Below are 17,709 nucleotides of genomic sequence, written 5' to 3'. Positions count from 1 at the left end.
CAGATTAGCTTCGCACTAAGGAGAGGTTTGAGAACAAATTATTTGCTGAATGAATCACATGGGAGTTGTTGGGATAATTAGGTAAAATAAATGCATATGGTAAGACAATGAAAGTGTTTTTTGACCTTGCATGCATGTCAGATTGTTGTTGGAGACCCCTAAAACCAAAACATTACCTTTTGTAAAGCAAATAGGGGCTCCTTAAAAACTCTAAAATATTTTCATATCTGCTTCAGTTTCTTCTTATCTCTTTTAATAATTTTTTTTTTTTTTAATTTTACTGTTTTATGTTTTTTTACTGGCTTTTTTTTTTGGCGAGTCACTATATTAATTTTCTAGTGCTCTTCTTCCATATAGCTAATGGATGATATGATGTCTTATGCTATGAGATAAGTCAGACCAAAATGCACAAACTTTCTGTCTCCTGGCTCTCAGTGAGCTTTACAAAAAATACATTTAAATTGATCCCTCCCCTGTGGCTATAGTTCATTAAAATACAGTCAAAGCGATTGTTCCGGGTTTGTGTATGACACTGATCGGTCTTGAAAGCCAGGGTACCTGCGGACAGATGAAGACATGCTGCAGTGATTTGTATTTTTAGTCACGCTTGCTAGACCCATTTGCCCCTAATTAAATCACATACTTTATTTATATCGCTTGCTCTATATCGCTTGCTCATCCTTGGATACTAGACTGTAAGAGTTTAATCTTGTTAATGCAGTTTCAATCAATACATGTTTTCAAAAAGGAAACATTTTATCTGGGAAAGGCTGCCATTGATTTTTATTAGCAGGTATAAGCAATGGAAATTGTGGATGTTTAGCAGTAATGAGTAAACTTTAGATTTTCTGTTAGTTTAATGGATGTTATTCAAGGCCACAGGCAACTAAACCTGGTTAAAACCCAATTTCATACAAGTAGAAAGTCTTCTAGAGCTTTTGACCTCTTGCTGGATAATGTGTCATGGTGGTGTTAAATTCATACTGATGTTTATGGCTGTTTACTCAGAAATGTACCTGGCAACTTTATTGACCAGTGACGAAAAAAGAAGCCTAATATCTTACAGTAGGTTTCAGTTGGGAGTATCTATTATATGTTCAGTGATAAGCAAGTCATCTTTTCAAGGAATACAGTTTAAGCATGTATGTGTAGATTGATACAGCACGTCAACGCAACGTTTTTCCATTGATGTTTGATTTGTCAGAATTGGACATTATTGGTTTTTAATTGGACTCGAACCAGCAACCTTCTTGCTGTGAGGCAACAATCCTAACCACTGAGCCGTTGTGCCGTGTGGTAGATGCAATTATTTGAATATCTGGAATCTAAGGGTTTAAAAATATCAAAATACTGAAAAAATTGTGCATGCATTTATTAATAATCAAAATTGATTTATAATATATATTAAGTAGGAAATTCACAAAATATATTAATGGAACATGATCTTTACTTATATATTATATTCCAATAATTTGTTTTGACTTTTTATTTATTTATTTATTTTTTACCTTTACTTGCTATTTTATAGCTATTGGCAAAAATTTACCTGAGCAATTTAAGACATTATATTTTTACACTTTTAAGTTCTCTTTTTTATCAAGAAGTTTTTAGCACTGTCACCACACAGCAAGAAGGTCGCTGGTTCAAGTCCTGGCTGGGTCAGTCGGCAATTCTGTGTCGAGTTTGCATGTTCTCCTCGTGTTCGTGTTGGTTTCCTCCTGGTGCTCCGGTTTCCCCAACAGTCTAAAGACATGCACTATACGTGAATTATTGAACAAGATTGGCCGTAGTGTATGAGTGTGAATGAGTATGTATGGATGTTTCCCAGTACTGGGTTACAGCTGGAAGGGCATCCGCTGTGTAAAACATATGCTGGATAGGTTGGCGGTTAATTCCACTGTGGTGACCCCTGAAGAATAAAGGGACTAAACAAAGAAAACTGAATGAATGAATGAATGAATGAAAAGACCATCCAGCTGTTACCCAACCTTAAGTGCAATACCTACTACTGCATATCTGTATGGTCTGATCTGTTTCTCTTTATTCATTTATTTATCCAACAGTCAGTGACTGTAGAATAAACATGTTTTCACTTGAGCAATATTTCAATAGTTGTATAATTAAAACAATCTAGCATAATTGTTTGCAGTTTCCAGAATTGATTGCAGTTTATGAGCATTTGCTTAATTATATGTGTGATCTGCTACCAATAACCTTTAAGTTTTGCATTAAAAACAGCTAGTGGCCAGCCAAATCAATTATGTGGGCAAATATTATATTATACAAAAAAAAAATCTGCAGAGTTCTGTGACTGCAGTGTTTTTTTTTCTATTCATTTATGAAATGGCATGTGTGTATCTTTAAGTTTAATTTAAATGGCCAATTTGAGTGTTTTTGTTGAGACTAAACATGACATATAATTCAGAAATTGGGCTTACATTTAAGATAATTTAATACATTTTAATTAAATAATTTATGGATAATAAAGTAAAATTAAACCCAACTTTTTTGTCAGTGCATTTGAGTGTCTTAATGGATAGATCACCCCAAAATTAAAATGTCTTCAATGTTTAATCTCCCTTAAGTAGTTCCAACCTGTTTGACTTTCTTTCTTCTGTTAAACCGAAAAAGAAAGAAAGAAAGAAAGAAAGAAAGAAAGAAAGAAAGAAAGAAAGAAAGAAAGAAAGCTAGAAACCTGTACCCATTGACTTCTATATTATTGTTGTTGTTTTTTAAACAGAAGCATCATTATCCTTTAAGCTTATAAATATTATGTTTATGGATGATATTTCCTTAAAAGAAATTTTCAGAAGTCAATACTTCAGGCTTCTTAGTGTCACATGGTGATTTGGAAATTTTATCAACATTCTGATTTTCTTTTAAAATAATATACATTTAAAATCATAACCAATCAATACAGCTTTGTTACACATATTTTAAACTTGCATCTGATGAAGCTACATGGCCACATCTTCATTGATGGACTCAGGGTCTTAAGGTTTTCTAGATTTTAATCATCAATCACCCTGGGTCAGGGTGATCATCCCCCAACTTGTGCCTACTCTAAGTGGTGCCCTAAACTACAGATTCACAGGCATCACAATGTCTTTTCAGCAGCCTTCAATGATGACGGCTCTTCTGCATTGTGTTCTGCATGTAGTTTCTAAGTTCTGTGTAGTGATCTTCCTGCGAAGCTCTGGCACCCAGCTTCGACCGCCTCACAGTGGGACTCTCTGATGAGGTCTGTTTATTTAACCTTCTTACTTTCGTTGGTCTTCCCAGTGGAAAATCAGTTCTAGCTAAACCACTTGACTTTTATGATGTCCGTGTGGAGTGGTGGACAGTGACTTATGTTGACTCCCCAGGTCAGTTTGGTGTAGTTAAATGAACTATAATTACACTCCAAAATGATTTTTGCTGCTTGTTCAAACTATTTATTTAATATGAGATGATTCAACACGATTCTTGAGTTTTTTTTGGAGTGGGGCAACTTAATTGTTTTATGTTCAATCCACTTAAATTTGTAAAAACAATATACTATAAAATGCTTTGATGTCAGTTTTAGCCAAAGTCAAGAAAGTGTGCAGTGGCCACATAGAACATCTCTAGGCCATGTCAACCTGTACACATGTATTTTTATAAACTGTGTTTTCTCCGACTTTGTTTAAAAAAAAAAAATCACAGTCTATATGATACCTGTTAAGGGCACACCAAACCAACAGGCAGCGATAAAAGCCTTTTATGCTGGGTTAACACCAAACACAGAAAAAAGTATTTGCTTAAGTAAACTCAAGCCAATGCAAATAAGAGAACAAAGATGGATTATCTTCCCATGGTATAAACAAGGTGGAATGTGCACAGCTTTGCCACAAACACACTAACACATACTTCTGCAATTGGTGTGAACCCATCCAATCAAAAATGAGAAAACAGCATGCATGCTGACGTCATGAGGCAAATATCAGCCACACAACCACAATGTAACCTCAGAAAATCTTCGTCCTGGCCAGAGTTTTCAGAAAATTCCAGTTTTAGTCACCTGATACTGCGTTTTTTTGTGTGGACAAATGGCCAAACCATGTAGAAAAAACTGGAGTTTTGAAAATACCCATGTTTATGTTGACAACAATGCCCAAGTCTCTCACATTGGTCTGCTGTGATCTTGATCAGCTCTTCTTCAGTTTTTATTCCGTTCAAAGAATGTGGGGTTCTTAACTTTATCACAGAGGATTTTCATTCAAGTTTACATCAGGACTCTGCGCTGACCATTTCATTATTTCAAAGTTTTCAGGTTCAAGAAACTGCTTTACCAGTTTCTGTGTGACAAGTTCATTGTTCTGCATGAATATTGCTGGCTGATTTGACAATGTTCACAGGGAAGAAACCATGTTGCAAAAGTAATTTTAAAAAACACCTGCTGTATAAGATTCCCAACGCCTGCTCTTTCTTTAATTATTCAGGGTTCAGTCTTTCATCAATTTGATGACAAACAATGTCTCCCATCAGACCCAAATAAATGAAAGTTTGGACTAAGGAAACATTTTCTCAGCACATTTTCTCAAACTTTTCTCAGAAATGTTAGTCTAGGGCATGCAGGGGTCACCAACCCTGTTCCTGGAGAGCTACCTTCCTGCAGATTTAAGTTGCAACTCTAATCAAACACACCTATCTGTAATTATCAAGTGTGCTTTAGGGCCTAATTAAATAGCTCAGGTGTGTTTGATCAGGGTTGGAGCTGAATTCTACAGGAAGGTAGCTCTCCAGGAACAAGGTTGGTGACCACTGGTCTTTATTCTTTCTTTCACAGACCACAGTGGAATGACAGGAGACCCCAAAAAGTGATAACCTTTGCTGCTGTTTAGAGCCAGTGTAGTTGTCAGAGATCTGAGAAGTGAGTTTTTTGTTTGTTTTAATGTCCCTGCCATACAGTTCTTTGTTGTTTGTATATACCACTGACCCTGTTAGTGTTTTTCTAATTTCATGTGTTCTTAACTTGCAGCGTGTTTAAGCTTTCTCAGCCACCATACCACAGGGGCTTTAAGTACAAATGCTCTTAAACATTTAGGAACTGAAGTCAAGACAGATTTTTACCCTGGCCAGCATTGAAACTGTGAGCAACTCCAGCTGCAGAGTAGAACTGATCAGCCATTAACATCCTCTGCGTTGTCATGTCCTCATGTGTATTTGTTTTTCATGGACGATCAGCCTTTTTGAGGAGGCTAGAAGTTTGTGACATTGTAAAAATACAATATTCTAGAAGTCCCAGATTTTGAATGAATAACATCTCCTGTTATGGGTGAAAGGATCTTATTTCCTTGTCATCAAGACAGCCTACCTTTAGTACCAGATCAACATCAGTAACTGGGAACCATCTGAAAGTGTTCTCTAAAATTGACAAAGTTTGTTTTTCATTCATTCATTCATTCATTCATTCATTTTCCTTAGCGTTAGACCCTGATTATCAGGGATCGCCACAGTGGAATAAACAACCAACTATTCCGACATACGTTTTACGCAGTGGAAGCTCTAGTGTTCTTTCAAATATATAATATAAGTTGTTCATACGGTCCTCTGATTGAATCATCATGAACATGTGGCTTAAAAAAACACTATTTTACTTTTGTTTGGATAACTACAAAAAAGACTAAAAAATGACCTTGAAATTTAGGAAATTGAAAGTTGTTCTTTACAGTATTCAGCATTTTGTGGCAAATAATACATCTTTAAACTATTTATGTACATTACCTGATAAAAGTCTTGTCACCTATTTAAGTTTTAGGAACAACAAATAATAACTTGACCTCTTGATGATCATTTGGTATCAGAAGTGGCTTATATGAAAGCCAAATACCTCTAGATTACACTAATTTTACCAAAATAAAATATGATAATGCCTTGATTTTTTTTTATTATTTAATTAGGACAGTAAGCTCTAACATAGACAAAGGTCTTGTCACTTAACAGAAATAATGTACAGAACAGTAAGAATAAAAAGCCATGGTGCAGTGGCTAAAAGAATTAATATTTATGCTTGACTCCCATGAGCTTGGACTACTGCATTCATACATCTTTGCAATGACTCAAATAACTTATTAATAAAGTCCTCTGGAATGGCAAAGAATGCATTCTTGCAGGACTCCCAGAGTTCATCAAGATTCTTTGGATTCATTTGGGCTGGCCAATCCTGGAGGATCTTGACCTTCTTTGCTTTCACAAACTTTGATGTTAAGGCTGAAGTATGAGAAGGAGAATTTACCCTTTCCTCTGGTTTGTAATGCAATGGGAAGCACAAAATATCATGATACCTCAGGCTGTTAATGTTGCTATCCACTCTGCAGATCTCTCACATGCCGGCATATTGAATGTAACCCCAAACCATGATTTTCCTTCACCGAACTTGACTGATATCTGTGAAAATCTTGGGTTATGCAGATTTCAATTGGTCTTCTGCAGTATTTGTGATGATTGGGATGCAGTTTAAGAGATGAGTCATCACAAAAATCTAACTTCTGCCACTCCAAATGATCAACTAGAAATCAAGTTATTATTTGTTGCTCTTACAACTGGGATCAAAGACAAGACTTTTGTCAGGTAGTGTATATTTCCAACTTTTCCCAGTTGTGTGTTGATAATTTGAGTAAATTCTTCCTACTTTATACTTTTACTTCAAAAATGTGTCCTTCTCACATCAATTAAATTCAATTAATAATTATTTCTACAGCGCTTTTACAATGTAGATTATGTCAAAGCAGCTTAACATAGAAGTTCTAGTAGATTGAAACTGTGTGAGTCCAGTTTTTAGAGTTTAAGTTAACTTTAGTTCAGTTCAGTGTGGTTTAATTTTCACTACTGAAAGTCCAAACTATGAAGAGGAAATCACTTTAGATTTGTATTCATTGTATTCATTTGCCATCGATCTTTCATTGTTTGAGAAACCTTTTCATCCAGGTCTAGAAAGCTAATCTTCCTGTTTATTGTACTAGAGAGGATGACACATTTTAGCAAGAAGGTCCTAAACCCCCGGTGATTCAGCCACTTGATCCTGCTTAATGCCATTGGCGCTCCCACTCAAATTTGGAGATTAAGCCTCTTCTGATGACAAAGAACAGATGATGTAAACAAAAGCCTCCGCCAAAACAAGCTTCAACACATCCTCATTTCAGGATGAGGCAGACATCTTTTGTTGAAGATCCGTTTGATTTGCATCTATTGACCATCTATCAAGCGTATCATCTCTAACGGAAGTGTTTATTCCTGTGACGAAAGAGATGATTGTTAAAAGGTGACATTAGAAAACGGGTTTAGGAAACTTCAGACATTCACTTGTAGCATTCTGTCACAATTTACCCCTTTTTTCTCTCTTGTTCTCTAATGAAACAAACAAGCAACATGAATTTTCAGCTGGCAATGTGTTCAGATCTGGCTAGATGCCTGTGGTGGAAAATGCAGCTAAATTATTTCTGGCATTTAAATTCAGTTTCTTTTCTCTCTGTGCTGGTTTTATTACCTTTCAGTCCAAATGAGTCTAATTATCTCTTGTTCTCGGCATTCTCTAGATGAATGTATTGTTGGTGTTAGAAAAGCAACAACAATATAATGTGATATTATGTCCCACACACAAAACATAGACCAGAACAAGACGAAGTGAAATTTATAAATCATTTAGTTCCAAAAAAGGCTTTAAGGTGCAATATTGCATTGATTCAATAGGTTATATTGTTCTTTGATATAGTAGGCGGCTTAGATAAGTTCAAAATGTCTTCAGAAAGGGTTATGCTCATTTATTAACAGGGGAATTACCCCCATAATCAGCTCAGTGCCTGCTCTTTTTCTCTCTATCTGCAAAATAATATATTATAATAATACTGCAATATAATATAAACAAAAACATATTTGTCTTGATTGTTGTGTAGTAATTGAAATATACTTTAAATTATAATTTTACTCAACAAAAGGGACCAAGAGATGTATTTAGTGTTGTATTTTGGAGCTTTATTGTATATGATAACACAACCGGGAAGTAATATCAACCTCTACATGAAAAGATTATGCTTAATAAAGTGTATTCCTGCTCTTTGAATTGAGAAAAATCACAGTTAGAGCTGAGTGATAAGACAGTTTATAAACATGCATTAAACACTGATACTCAGTCTACGTGTGCCTTATGGCTCATTACAAACATATGTGGTAAACTCACAGTATACAGGATTAATTAACAAAAGTTGCAAATTAGACATGTATTATGCGTCTTTGGGTTGTGCTTAATAAATAAATCCGCATTACCCACATTTTTTTGCTGCGAGGAGCTGTAAATAGATGACTGGTGGGGAAGTCATTGGCTGTTTCACAATATGCGTTCTCCATCGATCTTGCATCCTTGTGTTCTTGTGTAAGGTCATCATCAACTGCCAAAGTTTAGTTCCAAAACTCAAGAACCTAGGACGCATGAAAGTTCCCAGATGTGTTCTTGATATCGAGGACGCATTAATGCAGACTTTACTGCAAAACTTGCCCGAGAAGTCGCAGAAGTCAATGCAACTGAATAAAGAAGGTGGGAAGCGCAGCATTTCATATAGATTTATTATTTAAGTTCAGAGATATAACTTATTTATCTTAGAAGTTTCCCTAAATGAAACAGTGAAAGTATTCATTACCATGAAAATAAAGGCATAAACACATTAAGGGTGTTTATTTGCTGAAATTTGTATTAAAATTTGTTTTATTTGTATTGTGCAACATATGTTTGTAAGAATTTTATGCATAGTATATATTTTGAAAAGAGGAAAACAATAAATCACTGCATGAATGCTGTAATGTTTAAATAATATTCCATTAAAAACATGAAGGTCACGTGACCATCAGGGTGAACGCAGCCTCTTATTTCTCACAGGACGCATTCTCTGTACTTGCGGTCTTCCGAGTTCATTCTTCTGAGGTAACTTGGCAAGACCAGTCTTCACAAGAACGCAAGCCCTTTCTCTGTGTTTTTTGAAATTGAGAAACAGCCATTGTTTCTTAACAATGAATTGAAAACAATCTATAAAGACAAAATGGTGTGGCTTGATTTTTATTTGCTCTCTTTGCATCTCCTGTTTTCAAAATAAATGTCCCACATACACTGTAAAGTTAATATAAGCTTAGATAGACTTAAAAATAGATTAACAGTCTATGTTTTGGCTAACAAACTTATATTTAATTATTTAGCTGTCTAGGTATGTCCCTCATTCTGAAAACGTAACGCTTATTTCTGGAGCTACATTTTTTTGCAGTTTTTGTTTTTGCTAATACACTAGAGGCTGCTGTGAATGCTTTTTCAGATCTGAAATTTCTCTCGCGAGTGTCATTCGCGCCTGCTGTTCTCACGTATATCCACTAGTGGCCACTGTCGACTGACTGAATGACTGACTGCCCAATCGACTGACCCTCCCTCCTCCTTTCCTAAACCTGACCAATAGGGTTTTTTAAAAGCACCGATTGACTGGCCCACCTACTTCCCTAGATGCAAGGACAGTTTAAAAAGCAATCCAAAATAGATAAGGCCTTGCCTGATTTAGACCAGGTTTTTCAGATTTTACCATGTTCTCACCCTGTTATTTACTTGATTATTTTATTTTTTGGCTTGTGTTTTTGTCTTACCTGTTTTCTGAAATTGTTCTTCACCAGATTTGAACCGTGTCATGGTGGTCAACTCCTCTTTGCATCTCATGTCTGCTGCATACATGGCGAACTACTGGACAAATTGGTAACAGCGGAAAATCCGTCCATACGAAGGTAAGCGTGAAAAGGAACGACATCATACAGCGACTTCATACTTCATACAGTGACATCATACATACTTCTGGTTATATAATTTGCAAACTCCAGAAATGTGTATAAGGCACATTTTCAGAATAAGCCTATGTTGCCTGATTTTGTTATATGGCACCTTTACCAATGTTGCAATATGTCACAACAGTTACAAATAACAATAAAGCAGTCAAATATAGCATAAGACAACTTACTGTTTATTTTTGTCACAACTAGTATCTAAATATGTATCAGAGATTTTAAATTGTTTAATAAGATGTTTTCATCAATCTGATTACAAGTGATAGAAATGAAAGGTGTAAATGAGGTCTTAAATGTTTTGGACTTTCAGTTGACAATGCATTTTATTGGTTTGCTTTCATGTAGTGTAACAAGGTGATTTTAATGGGTTTAAACTGCCACAAAACACCATCAACATTTTTCCATCTGAAGTATGTGACATGTCAACAACATGGAGAGTTTTTGGGGCAGTGCTGAATTAAATTAAATTAATTAAGTTATGAATTAATTATATGGATGAAATCTGTAAGCAGGTCAACGACTTTAGATAAGTATGGATTTTAATAATTTTATAATAATAATTTTTTTACCATTGTATACTGACTAATGTTGTAATGCTTTGTGTACAGTGGTTACATACCTACTTTACTTTACATTACATTACATTATGTTACATACCTACGTTACATTAACACCACCTACTGTCAGAAACGAGAAAATTAGTGATAATGGCATTATAGCATTGAAACTCAAAACATTCTCTTTATAGATATTTTTTCTCTATCTGTAAATTAGATGTTGTTTTGTTTTCTTTTTTTCTCGTAAATAAACTGCATAATAAAATGTATTTAAATAAATAGATATAAAAAGTATATCAAAATATTTAAAGTATATTTTAATAAAGGAACCTATATCTCCATTATTTTCTTCATGTAAAATTATATGCAATACATTCGCAAATAAAAAAACAAGTTCACATGTTATGTACAGTTAGTTAGTCATTTTTGTAATAAGATTTTAATATAAATGTAAAAAATAGACAAATTTAATTCACAATCAATCAAACTAATCTTGTCACAACCTTTACATATTAATTGGATAATTGCTGTTTGTGAATTGATGGCCGGGCTGCATGGTGGCTCAGTGGTTAGCACTTTCGCAAGAAGGTCACTGGTTTGAGTCCCAGATGGACCAATTGCCATTTCTGTGGATTTTGCATGTTCTCCCTATATTCGCAGGTTCATGGGTTTTCTCCATATGCTCTAGTTTCCCCCACAGTCCAAAGACATGCGCTTTAAGTGAACTGAATAAACCAAAGTGCTCGTATTATACGAGTGTGTGGAAATGCGAGAGTGAATGGGTGTTTCCTAGTACTGGGTTGTGGCTGGAAGGGCATCCACTGCATAAAACATATGCTGGAATAGTTGGTGGTTCATTCTGCTGTGGCGACCTTTGATAAATCAGAGCCGAAAGAAAATGAATAAATCGGTGGCCAATACTTTTCACTGAGAAATGTAGTGTAATGTTTCATTTGAACAGACACTCTCTTAACAAGCTCACAGGGCTCACCATTTGATAAGTGTTTCGGCCAGCTTACAGGATCGTGGAGGTAGCTACATTTCATTATTTGTCTTATTTCTACCTTTTCCCCCATATTTTCTCAAAATTCACACCTACTTAGATTTTTTTGTCTTGTTTCTAGTCCAAATATCTAAAAACTCTTAAATCAAGCAGATTTTTCTAGACAACCAAACATACTGTCTTGTTTTAAGATATAACATGCCAAAATTAAGTGAGTTTTTCCCTTAAAACAAGCAAAATAATCTGCCAATGGGGTAAGCAAAATAATTCTGTTTTTCCTTTTGACATAAGATTATTTTGCTTACCCCATTGGCAGATTATTTAACTTGTTTTAAGGAAAAACTCACTTAATTTTGGCATATTATATCTTAAAACAAGACAGTGTGTATTGCTTGTCTAGAAAATTCTGCTTGATTTAAGCGTTTTTAGATATTTGGACTAGAAACAAGACAAAAAATCTAAGTAACTACCTCTACCTCACTTTTACTCTGATTGCTGGCATACTGGAGGTGTCAGTGACTGCTGCGCTCACACCTCACGCATGTGCAGTATGAACGGAACGTTCCATTATTCATGGGAGCCCCCGGTTTTGAAAAGAAGTAATAATGTTAAAATCTTAACAGTTATGGACAGATTTTAAAGCTTATGATAGAAAATGTAAAAAGAGCTACTGTATATGATTAATATAGGCTTCTTGGCATTGCTCAGGTCCTCTAATTCCTCGGGGACCTAAGCGGCTGCTTAGCTTGATTATTAGTTAAGTCCGCCCCTGGTCAGAATGTAAATTCACATTCAGACTGTCTGCAGTTTTTGCTCAGACCACCACCTCAGACATAAGCAAAAGAGCTGTTATGCACTATTGAAAATTTTAGATGAAATAAAGCACTGTGCATTATTTGTGCACTATTTTAATAACTGCTGCTTCATTTGGGCGTATAAACAGTCTGGTATAATATAAAACGTGACTTACTGTGCAAATGGATGTACAGAACAGTGGGTCTGGCATCTTGCTTCAATCTGACTGGATTCTGAATATTGAAAACTCCCTTTGGGATTTGGCAAACATAACAAAACAAATATATATTTTTCTAATAGACTTTAATTAATTAATTTACTGTAGCTTGGTTCAAAACACATCTTATTCACTTAAAACCAATGAAAGTTTATTTATTAAAATTAAAAACTTAATGAAATTAGTTTAAATTAACAAAATTGAATCATGCTTAATTTAATTGAGCCCTAAATCATTTTTTTTTAGTGTAGTTATGTTATGTTGTAAGTTAAGCAACCATCTTTTTTGTGTTTATTTAAAATCTGGCCACATTTATTAATGTTATTATGTCATTATTTAAAATTTTATGCAGTTATTGTTGCAATTATCAAAAAAAAAAGGGGGAAAAAAAGATAAAACTAAATACCTAATGATTTTTTAATTATTGTCTGCTAGGGTTCTTTGATGAGCTTTAAATATTTCAAATGTTATAATGCAGTCCTTCTGGAAAAATAGGTTGGAAACCACTGATGAAGAGAATAACTTCCTTTTCAAAAGGACTCTGTGCTTTGCAACTTTGTCACAGCAATATAATGCATTAAAGGAAGTTGAGCTTAATGTGACCGCTTAAACTGTCAAGAGCGGTTACAAAAGTGAGCACCAAATTATATTGCATGACTACATTTTGGGCTGTTTTTGTAGGTTTAAAGCCAATGTCTACCCAAAAATACTCATGTTGTGCTATTGCATTATGTTACTCCAAAGTTGTATGTCATTTTTTTCTGCATAACCCAAAAGAAGATATTTTAAAGAACTCATTAGCGTCCATCTATTTGGAGGTATATAAAGAAAGCAGACTGTATCTTTAGGCTACAGCCCTGCCAAACATCTTTTGGGATCCTTAAAGTAATAGTCTACTGATAAATGAACATTTTGTTCCCATTACCTTTTGTTGTTTATTTGTCTTTGCAATGCAAGTCAAAGGAAACCAAAACTCTTTACTCTTATTATTTAAAAAAATCTTTCTGCAGAAGAAAGGGTGTCTTGCCTAGCTGCTTTCTAACCTAAAGACATAGTTTTTTTTTTTTTTTTCACGATGTTGGACGCCTACCAAACATATCAGGTTTCACCTCCAGACAGATGGATGCTCATTGGTTTGCTATCTGTCAGGAAACTCTGGCGTACTGCAAAAGCAAAACAAGCTTACCTGACAAAACAGACAATTTAGCCACTCTCTTCTGTTGAAGGGGGATTTAAAGAGCAGACGAGATCTTGTTAGAACTAAAAACCAAATTTACAGTCAAAGCACTACACCCATAACACAAATGGGTGTAGTTAAATATTGATGTAGCAACCATTAAAGCCTCTAAACAAACCTACGTGACGTGTATCTGATGATTGAAGGGTGTGGAAGGTCAGTAACTGTGTAGTCAGTAACTGTGTAGTTCCTCAAGTCATGATAGAAGACTGTATAGAGGCTATACGTAAATGTACACTTTTTGTCGGTTGATTTTTGGTTGTTTGAAATAGTTGTTTCATATTTACATTTACTCATTTAGCAGATGCTTTCATCCAAAGTGACAAACAATAGAGGATAAAAGATGCACTTAAAATCATCATAGAGGTGAATTGGAGCATATAGATTTTATGATAAATCTAAGTTACTAAATATGAGTCTAAAAATAAAATATTCAATTCATCTTTATTTGTAGCGCTTTTACAAATGTCAAATTGTCAAAGCAGCTTCACGTAGAAGATTATAGTGAATTGAACATATTGTATTTCCTTAAATTAAGCAACAGCCCTTCACATGTTTGTATTTCCTTTTTTCTTTTCTAGTGCACATTTTGATGCTTTTTAATTTCTTTATTTTTTTATTTTAAATAACATTACCTAAAAATTGAGCAACAGATTTTATTCATTTCTTGTATGTTTTTTTTGGATTTTATTTTGTAATATTTTAAAATAAATTGTAAAAATAAAGCAATAACATTTAATAGTTTTGTTTTCTTGTTTTTATACGCAGTTTTTGTTAATTAACTTTTGTGCAACTAATCGAATCGAATTACTAGCCCTTCATATTTTTTGTATTTTTTTATTTACTCCTGTAATTTTAAAGATGAATTTTCAGCTTCATTACTCCAGTCTTCAGTCACATGGTCCTTCAGAAATCACTTTAATATTAATAATAATAATAATTATGATGATGATGATGATGATAATAATAATAATAATTATTATTATTATTATTATTGTTATTATAAATATTATTATTATTATCAATAATAATAATAATAATAATGAAGTAATAATTCATTTGAAACTACATACAATATGAAAGCAGTTATTTAAAGTTTTAATAAATATTTAATAATGTTTTTACAATTAATAAATGCTGCCTTGATGAACAGAATTTTCTTTAAAAAAGTAAAATAAAATAAACAAACTGACCCCAAACTTTTGAATTTAAATTACATTGCATCTACATGCCAACTGATTCTCATTAGATATTAAGTAGACTGTTAGGGTTGGGGTTAGGGTTAGTGTAAGTTGACATGTTCTTATCAAGTTTCTTTTAGTCAGTGAAATGTCTGTTGTAGGAGCAGTATCAACAGATATTAAGCAAATAGTCTACTAATACTCAAATGGAACATCTAAATAAAGTGTTGATCCAATTTCAGGCAGCCCGGTGGCTTAGTGGTTAGCACTGTCGCCTCACAACTAGAAGGTCACTGGTTCGAGTCCCGACTGGGTCAGTTGACATGTGTGGAGTTTGAATGTTTTATCTGGGTTGGCGTGGGTTTCCTCCAGGTGCTCCGGTTTCCCCCACAGTCCAAAGACATGTGGGTTAGGTGAATTAAATAAACTAAATTGGCCATAGTGTATAAGTGTGTGTGTGAGAGAGTGAATGTGGCAGTGTATGCATATGTCCCAGTACTGGGTTGCAGCTGGAAGGGCATCCGCGCGTAAAAACATATGCTGGAGTAGTTGGCGGTTCATTCCGCTGTGGTGACCCCTGATAATTAAAGGACTAAGCTGAAGGAAAATGAATGGATGAACCAATTTCATTCAATTTTACTGTCTTTTTATCATAGCAATATAAAAGTTCTTGTCTGTTTGTGCGAAATTAAAGCACTTTGATACTTGAGACTTGCCAACTGATTTCTTCCATTCATCCACATTCCATTTCTAATTATTCAGTTTAATTATTTTAATAACTGTTCAATTACCGAAGTTAAAAATCAGCATTAATCAGCATCCATTTTTCCATCCACATTTTCTATTCCCTTGTCAGATTACAGATTGTCTTTTTGTCGTCTTTTCTTTCTCTCTTAAGTAAACATGCCCCTGCATTTTCGTTTATTCAGTTTGCATTTTCTTCCTTAACTAATTAATTCATCAAACCACAGCCTTTCTTCTCCTCTCAGATACACTCTTGATTAATAACAAAGGCAATATTGGCGATTTCGCATCCACTTGCGAATGCACTGAACCGGGAGTTGAGTAGAAGTGTAAGAGCAGGCCCATGCGGGTCCAGCGCCGTGGTCTCTTACATCTGATGCACTTCACAGAGAAAGGCTGATCAACAGTCCACCTCTGCTCCTTTCCCATTCCATTAACATTTAATGCTGTCATCGCGTCCTCTGATAAGCACATCTCCCCCACACGAGCTGATGAAGGCCACTCACCCACCACACTTACTGATACGCTTTTATTTGATCGTATGAATGCACTATTATAAGAGACGGAGAGGGAGAAAGGATTTGGAGGTAATATTAAAATGGATTAAGTTTAATGAGCTTCAGTGATCCTTATGCAACTGTCCAAGTAGCACATGATATCGATATGTATTTTTTTAATACATAATAAAAAGACGTGATTAAATAATTACAGACAGTGCTGGACCACTAACAACATGGTCATCATATTAGTTTTTTTTTTTTTTGCTCCCTTTATCTTTTTTCATCAGTGGTTTGAGGTCAGAATCAGTCTTTTCAACTGCTGTGGTCATTATGATGGCAGTTTGTAGGCTCTGATTTTTGTGGTGATGATAACGGCGGCTACTTGTGGCACACAGCCAGTGAACATTGATTCAGATGCCTCTGACATTTTACCCAGCGCTGTGGCAGAGCAAAAAAACAAGCGTGCCCACATCGTGTGCTTAGCGGAGGGCTAAAGAAGTCGATTTGTCATTGTGCTGGTTCTGTTCTGGGCTTCAAAGGGAGGTCGAAGCAGTACTGTTTGGACTTAGTTACTGAATCAAAAACTCGCCAAAAACTCTTTTGTTATTCGGCCTTCCTGTAGTGGAGCACTGGGGGCATTTTAAAACCCCTCTGTACTCTGAGATTTCCCAGAAATGTAGTATATTTTTTAAAAACTTCAAATAGTTCACTTGTTATTCACTTAAAAGGAAAAGTTTGCTCAAAACTGACAAGTCAGTGATTATTTATTCGCCATCATGTCATTATTTTCTTTCTTCTGGAACCAAAAAAGGGGGATTTTTGTGCCATAAAGTTCCAATGCGGTGTCTTCATTAATGTCCCATGTGTTTCCATGCGCTAGTGTTAATGTCATGCAAGTGTACTGAAAATCATACTTAAGTAAAGTACCATTACTTGCCTAAATTTATTGCAATAGACGTATCTGTTGTAAATATTACTCAAAGTATGAGTAAAAAGTAGCCTTTTTAAAAGTACTCAAGAGTAATGAGTAGTGAGTATTCAGCTGTAAAAAGCTGATACATTTACATATAATTTGTGGATGTGTGTAAACGTAACATTCTGTAGTGCATTTAGTTATTGCCCAGCAGGCACACTATGCCATAGGATGTTAATATTGGGTTAGATTTAGGTTGTGATGTCAGGTGACCAAAATTCAATGTCTAGCCAGCATCTAAGGACAAATGACATTGAAATTGGGTTGATTTTAAGTTGTGTTAGAATTCAGTGTCGACTCAACATCTTAAACCAACGTCATATTGATGTTAAATACTGACATTTATTCATCAGGTATGGAAACAAAAATCCAACATGACGTCATATTGGTAACGTCCACACAACGTCAAGCTGTACCATCATTAGACATTGATATTTGGTTGATTTCAGGTTGGACATTGACGTTGGCTAGATGTAGAGTTCTGATTCAAACAAAATCCAATGTCCTCACGACATTGGGGTGCAAAGTAAATTGGCATCATGTTGACGTCTTGTGCCTGTTGGGTGTTTAAGGCCGTTTCGGTCATCATACAGTAAACATCCGTCATCTTTTTATCAGTGACATGCATCTAAACAGTCTTTGTGTCAATGCATGTAAAGATTTTGGACTTCTTG

This window comes from Danio rerio, chromosome 16 (genome assembly GCF_052040795.2).
Source record: "Danio rerio strain M-AB ecotype USA chromosome 16, GRCz13ab, whole genome shotgun sequence".
Taxonomy (NCBI): Eukaryota; Metazoa; Chordata; class Actinopteri; order Cypriniformes; family Danionidae; genus Danio; species Danio rerio.
This window is presented reverse-complemented; position numbering follows the sequence as displayed.